Source organism: Engraulis encrasicolus, chromosome 15 (genome assembly GCF_034702125.1).
Source record: "Engraulis encrasicolus isolate BLACKSEA-1 chromosome 15, IST_EnEncr_1.0, whole genome shotgun sequence".
In the NCBI taxonomy this organism is placed as follows: Eukaryota; Metazoa; Chordata; class Actinopteri; order Clupeiformes; family Engraulidae; genus Engraulis; species Engraulis encrasicolus.
This window is the reverse complement of record NC_085871.1, coordinates 45721271-45730148: the sequence shown is the minus strand read 5'-3', so window position 1 is coordinate 45730148 and position 8878 is coordinate 45721271.

Here is an 8878-nt window from a genome sequence, read left to right as displayed (position 1 = left end):
AAAAATAAGAAATATACATCTTCCAATATACCCATTTTAACGCCGCAAATTTCTGGGGGAGCCAAGCCCCTAGGCGTGAATGCCCTAGCCTAGATCAGTGTTTCTCAACAGGGGTGCCGGGGCACCCTGGGGTGCCGCAGGCCCCCCTCAGAGGTGCCGCGGAAACGTGGCTGATAAATAAATTATGTAATATAATACATATTTGTCTAAATTGATAAGTTAATGTTAGTCAGTGGAATCTTTCATCTGCCATTTACGCACAATAAAGTAAATATAGGTCGCCCCAGTCAGCTGCAACTTCGAACGTAGGTCATGTGACGTCTCCAAATGTGTTACTTTTCTAAGCTTGTGTGGTATCGGATGCGATGCCATGTTACGGCTTGTTGGTTTGGGGTGCCTTGAAATTTTTCATGAATTGAAAGGGTGCCTCGCCTAAAAAAAAAGGTTGAGAAACACTGGCCTATATCAATGGTCAAAGTGGGTCAAAAGAGTATAGCACGAACCATGTAAGGGGGCCTTGGCTGGAATTTGACAGTATATGGGGGGCCTTGTTTGGGAACCCCAGGCCTAGATCAATGTAAGAAACATTGATCTGCAGAAGGCTAGGGCACTATCTGTGGCTTTTCCATTACATTATTACACTTAGCTCACACTTTTATTCAAAGCGATAACAGTTCTCTTATGCACATAATATTGGTTACAGTCCCATGGGGTTAGGTACCTTGCTCAAGGGCTCATGGAGTGAGGTTGGGAGTGAAAAGGTGGAATTTGAATATGGAACCGTTTGATCTAAAGTCTGTCTCTTTAACCAGTAAGGCCACAGCAATGTCTATTCTGCACAAGTACCGAACACATGTGAACTGTCTCCATCTGTGTCCTGGCCCACTCCTCGGGCTCTCGTCACCACATGTGTTAATACAAACAAACATTTGACCAAAGCAGACTTTCTGTTCTGATAACAACGTTGATTGTCTTCCTCTTTTAAAGTTGAATTGTTTACCGAGTTGAAATTGCTGTGATTTGTCTTGCACGCTACTTACAGTAAATTGATTCCACACTATCACTCCTTTAAAAAAAATTAGATACTTCTGTGTGCAAGTAAGTATCAGCAAGACAAACAAATCGTGTGAATGCTTGATCATCAAAATCAAATGCATTTGTTTCATTTTTCACAACAAATTCGAGTCCAGATCCACACCCACTTCCTTTGTTTGTTTGTCTCACCATGTTACACAATAGGGAAAGAAACATGGACAACACTAACAGTAAGTGTAGTGGAAAGTGCGCACATCCAGCAAAAAAGCATCAGCAGGTGCCAAATCAAAAAAATGTCACATGTAGGAGCGGGCAAGGCTCTGCACACTGCTTGCAAAAGACTTTATTAGGAGCAACGTTTCAATCAGGCGATGCCTGAAGAAGATCTATGATGGAAACGTTGATGGAAGTCTTTTGCAAGCAGTGTGCAGATCCTTTTCCGCTCCTACATGCAACACTTACAGTAATCCACACTAACACCAATTAACACTAACGCTAACAAACGTTTGATGAAGGGAACAGGCCAGGAATCATCAATGAAACTGAAATTGATTGGAGCACTGGTGATGCAGACTCGTTTGTGTGTGTGTGTGTGTGTGTGTGTGTGTGTGTGTGTGTGTGTGTGTGTGTGTGTGTGTGTGTGCGTGTGTGTGTGTGTGTGTGTGTGTGTGTGTGTGTGTGTGTGTGTGTGTGTGTGTGTGTGCGTGTGCGTGTGTGTACAGCAGGGCTTGACACTGGCACCTGCCAACCGGCCAAATGCTGGTAAAACTTGGCTGTGGCTAGTAACAATTTCAGTTGTCACTAGCCAATTTGGCTCATAATATATTTGACCCCTTTTGTATCAAGTGTTTCTATTTAAGTTAAAGAAAATGCTCAGTTACTTTGTTAGTATTTGTTTGATTTATTTCCATCTAGAAAGCTATGCCATCATCTTCTTGCATTAGCAACCCATCTTCTGAAGTTAGATGTACAGTATAATCATGATAAAAAAAAAATATCAAAATTGTGGCTAGTAGAATAGGTGAATGGCTAGTGAATTGGTAAAAACACTCGGCACAGAGGCCGGTGAGTGAAAAAGTTAATATCAAGCCCTGGTGTACAGACAGAAAAATCAACCCATTTCACCCATCACCCCGTTTTCCCATTTGAACAGCATTGCTGCTCTGGACAATGTCCTTAAAGATTGTCCTTATACCCCGGATATTGTTGTTGTTGATGACGCCTCAAGAACCATCACAGTACTGGAAATAGGATACTGCTTTGATGCATATATGGAGCTCTGCTTTGCTGACAAATGTGAGAGTATCAACCAGTAATTCATGCATTGACAGAAAAGTGGCTACAAAACATCCATGGTAGCATTCATCTAGGTAGCCTTGGCCATGTTCATAAATTGCGTTGTCAGAGGTTTGCAAACAGTCAGACTAAATAAGAAGAAAGCAAAACAGATAGCCAAGTATTGTTCAATATTTGCAGTTATAGGCAGTCTACATATTCGGAGGAGATGCTTGTACCCCTGAATAGGCTTCAGACCAGTTTAACTCTTTTGCATTTATGTAGTAGACACAATATTGCTACTTTAATATCGTTTGTGGCGCAAACCAACAATTATTGGTCCTCCCAAATGAAGTAATCAAACTGTGTGCGTGTTTGTGTGTCTCTGCGTGTTTGTGTGTGTGTGTGTGTGTGAGTGTGTGTGTGTGCGTGCGTGTATGTGCGTGCGTGTATGTGCGTGCGTGCACACGTGCGTGTTTGTGTGTGTGCGTACGTGCAGGGCCGCTGACAGCCTCAGCTGGGCCCAGGACAAAGGCATCTGAAAGGGCCCCCCAACAGCCCAATACATACAATGTAATAATGACCCAATTCTGGGCCCCTGTCTCCCAGGGCCCGGGACAGCAGTCGCGTGTGCATGTGTGTGTGTGTGTGTTTGCGTGTGTGTGTGTGTGTGTGTGTGTGTGTGTGTGTGTGTGTGTCTGTGTGTGTCTCTGTGTGTGTGTGTGTGTGTGCGCGCGTGTGTGTTTGTCTCACCACCTCACACCTTGAAGTGGCATGAAACATGTTCACAGCTGAAGAACACATTATCAGGAATGCCATATCATTCTACTCATGAGCAAAACAAAGATTTCACTTTGTGCTCTCAGCAAATAATCTTTCAAAAGTGTTCAATCTCTCAAAATGTATTCCATTGTTTAGTGTTGTAATTGCTACGATTTGTCATGCACACCACTTAACTGTGACAGGCCTATATCGCCCTGGCAAATACTGTATGCTTCTCTGTGTAAGAAAACATGGCCAAGGCCAGCACGTCTAGGAAATAAAATGCTTTATCATTAAGAATCAAACTTGAAAAGTTGCCCAAATGATTTGTCTCACCTTCACACTTGAGTCACAGTTCACAGCAGAGCAAAAAGATAAACATGGATGCATGCTCCAAAACTAAAACAAAGATTTTACGACAACAACTTTGTTTTCCTAAAACAATATTTCAAAAGTGTGGTTGCTACATTGCTTACGAAGTTGCAATTGCTATAATTTGTCATGGATGCACTTGTGTTAATGAAACACTTGAACAACAAGTTCCTTTATGCACGAAAGCATGATAAATAAATCCTGGTTATCAACAATCACATGTATTACTTTCAAAAAGCTGTTTCTCCACGTTGTGTTCTCTTCTTGTACACAGTACACTTTTCAGTATTCAGTCAACATTCCAAGTCATTTATCTTTAAAACGCATGTAAAACACACTCCATTTTGTTTGTACACAGTGGGCTACATTGTCTGGTGATGAGTCAACACTTAACTCCATATTAATTCCATGTGACTTAACTTAAAAACGTCTGAAAAACACACTCCGTATTGTAATTCATCAGTAAAAGCAGAACAACAGCTTGGCAATGATGCCTGATGATGGCCACAATGATGAACACATGATGAACACAAATAGTCATTAGCAAGATAAATAGATCATCAACAATGCCTAATCATCAAAAATCAAACGTTAGACCTTCACCGTAGCTGAAACGGCTAACGTGCCAGGTTTGATTCTTTATTCCAATCTGTCAAGAAAGCCCTGAGTCGATTTCAGCTTCTGTCTTATTTGTGTGAGTCTTCATTTGCATAATGCACACAATTCACAAGAAATAATCGTAATCATGCCAACTTTATAATTAGTTATGCTAGTCATGTTTGCATACTCTTACCATGTGTAACGCCTGCCACAAAACCGCAAACCGAACTCTATACTAACCCATGAGAGATATACGGTAAACATTGTAGGCCCATGTGGAGAAATCCTCAGTTCCCTGAAATGTCTTGATCTACGCCCTGGCTGTCTGTGACACAACACGACTGATGAATGGACTAGCCTGATGGAGATGAATGCTGGATGAGGAGAGATGTTGGCTCACTACAGCCTGTCAGAATAACAGATAGTCCCGAAGAACAAATTACACACACACACACACACACACACACACACATGCACGCACTTGCACACGCACACATGCGAACAAACACACTCGTAGTCTGGATCCTGTTAAGCAACTCTGTGTCCCCTCAATTGCCCTGTAGTGGCAGCCACTGGTCAATGAAGATTGATTGTAGATGAGGCAAGATGCTGGATAACTGCAGTCTGTTACAATTACATATCCTCCCAAAGAACAAGTCACAAATCACACACACAGCATACACAACACAAAAGTCGATGGGAAGCCGTCATAGTCGTCTGGTCCCAATTCTGGGTTGCTGGAATTGCCCTCTTAGTGGCAATCACTGATGAGGGAAGATGGATGGTAGATGAGAGAAGATGTTAGACGTTTCCTTTGTCTGTCACAATACAATCCTCGTGAAAAACAATTTACACAACCCGAGCTACAAGTACCGTAATGTTCTGCCATCAGATGTACTGTAGCATTCTGGCACAACTGTGTGTCGCCGGAATTAGCCTCTTAGTGGTATACACTGTTCAATTAAGATTGATTGGAGATGATCACTGCAGCCTGTTACAATTGCATATCATCAGAAAAGAACAGATCACAAATCATGAACACAACATTCATTCAAAAGTCGATGGGAAGCCGTCAAGTCGCCTGGCCCCTGTTAAACAATTCTGGATCGGGGTGAGGGAAGATGGATGGTAGATGATTCAAGATGGGATGATTGGATGAGCGTTGCCTGTGCCTGTCACAATACAATCCACTTGAAAATCAATTCATTCACAACACGAGCCCATTCAGTTCATGCAATGTTCTGCCATCACGTACTATAGTTTCCAGTCCCAACTATGTGTCCTCTTGATTGCGACGTTAATGGCAGTCACTGATCAATGAAGATTGATGTTTGATGAGGCTAGATCAGTGTCCCTCAAACTTTTTCAGGCCAAGGACCACTTTTACTCCCTAAAAATGTTCAGGGACCACCTGTCAACTGAATCAACAGTTGACGGGTACTAATATGACAATGCTGATTTCGATGCAGATCAATGATCACTTACTTCCAATTCACACAATTGTCTTCTTGTGGTGGAAATATGACCGCTATGCATGGCTTTGAAATAATAGCCTGCACAAATATAGCCTACTGCTAGCTTGTCTTGGAAAAGTAGAAATTCCCTCGCGGACCACCTGAGCTCTGTTGCGGACCACCACTGGTCCCCGGACCACACTTTGAGAATCACTGGGCTAGATGTTAGACACATGAGGCCTCAATCTGTCACAATACCATTGCTGTGGAAAATTGTGTGTGACAATTCACATACATTACTTAGCTGATGCTTTTTATCCAAAGCAACGTATAGTTATTTTCAGGGTATTGGTTACAGTCCCTGGAGCAATGTAGGGTTAGGTGCCTTGCTCAAGGACATGTCAGTCATGGATACATGGTAGGTGTGGGTCAAGGTAAGGATGGGATTCGAACCCACAATCCTCTGATCTAAATACCAATGTCCTAAACCATTAGGCCACGCTGGCTGCCCTGTACATACTGTACATGTAATATTCTGCCATCTGGCATCATACTCTACGTACTGAAATATCCCGGCCCCTATAAAACAACCCTACGTCGATGGATGGTAGACGAGGGAAGATCACTGCAGCCTGTCACACTTTCAGACTCACCTGAAGAACAAATCACAAACAACATACACCAAGAACCCCAGCATCTACAAAAAAGGAGTTGTCAGCCAACATCATCCGGCCCCTGTTACTACTCCCTTGAATTGGCCTGTTAGTGGCAGCTGCCAATGGTCAATGAAGATGGATGGTAGATGAGGCAAGATGCTGGAACACTGCAGCCTGCTACAATTGCAGATCCTCCTCAAGAACAAATCACAAATAACATACACAAAGAACCCGAACCGAACCCATGCATACAATAAATCAAGAATGCAATTGTCAGGCATCAAAGTCATCTTGTCCCGTGTTAAACAGCTACCCTGAAATGCCCTGTTAGGGGCATCACTTGATGAAGGAAGATGAATGCTAGATGATCATACTATTGTCTTCTGTTAAACAAATCTGCATCCCCTGAATTACCCTGTTAGGGGCATCACTTGATGAAGGAAAATGGACGAGTGTTACCTGACCTTGTCACAATTCACACAGAACACGAACCCATACAAGTAATGTTCTGCATCCCCTGAATTACCCTGTTAGTGGAAGCCACTTGATGAAGGAAGATGAATGTTATATGATCATACTATTGTCTTCTGTTAAACAACTCTGCGTCTCCTGAAATGTTATATGATCATACTATTGTCTTCTGTTAAACAACTCTGCGTCCCCTGAAATGTTATATGATCATACTATTGTCTTCTGTTAAACAACTCTGCGTCTCCTGAAATGCCCTGTTAGTGGCAGCCACTGATGAATGGAGATTGACGAGAGATGAGGGAAGATGTTGGACGAGTAGCCCGAACCTGTCACAAGCGTCTGGAAAAATTATCTATCAATGTCGGCTGGCCATTAGACTACTCTGAGTGGTGTGTGTGTGTGTGTGTGTGTGTGTGTGTGTGTGTGTGTGTGTGTGTGTGTGTGTGTGTGTGTGTGTGTGTGTGTGTGTGTGTGTGTGTGTGTGTGTGTGTGTGTGTGTGTGTGTGTGTGTCGGCTGGCCGTTAGACTATTCTCAGTGGGGTGTCATGGTGAGAGGGAGGCTAGAACATTCAGGCATCCACGCGATCCAGCTTTCAGTATTAGCTCATCATGTTGCTGTTGTGTTGTGTTGTGTTGTGTTGTGTGTGTGTGTGTGTGTGTGTGTGTGTGTGTGTGTGTGTGTGTGTGTGTGTGTGTGTGTGTGTGTGTGTGTGTGTGTGTGTGTGTGTGTGTGTGTGTGTGTGTGTGTGTGTGTGTGTGTGTGTGTGTCTGTGTCTGTGTCTGTTTGCGAGCGAGTGTGCGTGTTTGTGTGTCTACAGTATGTGATTTTGTGGGTGTGGGTGAGAGAGAGAGAGAGAGAGAGAGAGAGAGAGAGAGAGAGAGAGAGAGAGAGAGAGAGAGAGAGAGAGAGAGAGAGAGAGAGAGAGAGAGAGCGAGCATATATTTCTGTGTACGTGTATGAAACAGTGAGTGACAGAGAGAGTGACAGACTAAGGGGAATGTAGTATGTGAGTTTGATGGAGTGTGTTTGAGTTTGACTATTTGTCTCTAGGTTTTTTCAAGAATACTACATGCTAGATATTATGTAGGCCTATTCCTTGATATTTTTTAATGTTGGTTTTTTTGTGTAAAATGTATGCATATGAAACTTGAACTGTCTGTCTATGAGTATAGGTCTGCATGCATTCAGGAATGTGTGGATTTCCGGGTGTGTGTGTCGAGAGAAACGAGACGGTGTATGTGGTTGTGTGGGTGAGTGTGTGCGTGCACACACGTCTGGTGCGTGTAGATGTGTACTGTATGTGTGGACGTGTGCATGTGTTTGTGTGTCTGCACCACATAGCCCATTCCCTCTCTCTCTCAGTCACATAACGTGTGTGTGTGTGTGTGTGTGTGTGTGTGTGTGTGTGTGTGTGTGTGTGTGTGTGTGTGTGTGTGTGTGTGTGTGTGTGTGTGTGTGTGTGTGTGTGTGTGTGTGTGTGTGTGTGCATGCGCCTGTGTGTGTGTGTGTGTGTGTGTGTGTGTGTGTGTGTGTGTGTGTGTGTGTGTGTGTGTGTGTGTGTGTGTCTGTGTCTGTGTCTGTGTCTGTGTCTGTGTGTGTGTGTGTGTGTGTGTGTGTCTCCATCACATAGTCCATTCTTTCTCTCTCAGCCACATAATCCCGGAGTTATTAAAATGTGAAATATTTGGGAGTGTTCTGGGAATGTAGCAAAGGCTCATGGGAGAATGGTCCACCTGGTCCAAAAGCAACAGGACCGGGGCGGGACGGGATGGATCAGGCTGGGTTGAATTGGGTTGGGTTCTGGGCTTTGGGCTCACTGCTTTGTGTGTGTCTGTGTGTGTGTGTGTGTGTGTGTGTGTGTGTGTGTGTGTGTGTGTGTGTGTGTGTGTGTGTGTGTGTGTGTGTGTGTGTGTGTGTGTGTGTGTGTGTGTGTGTGTGTGTGTGTGTGAGCTCTATGTGCCGTGGGCTCGGTGCCGAGACGGGTCCTCTAAGGATCCAATCCACATAGGCAGACGGGTTGTCATTCCGAGAGCACCAAGTCCAGTACCGCAGCACACAGCAGCAATCCGGCAGAAGACAGCTCACACATACACACACACACACACACACACACACACACACACACACACACACACACACACACACACACACACACACACACACACACACACACACACACACACACACACACACAGCACAGCACATAGCAGTACACCGGCAGCAGACGGCAGCACATCATCTAGAGGATGTGG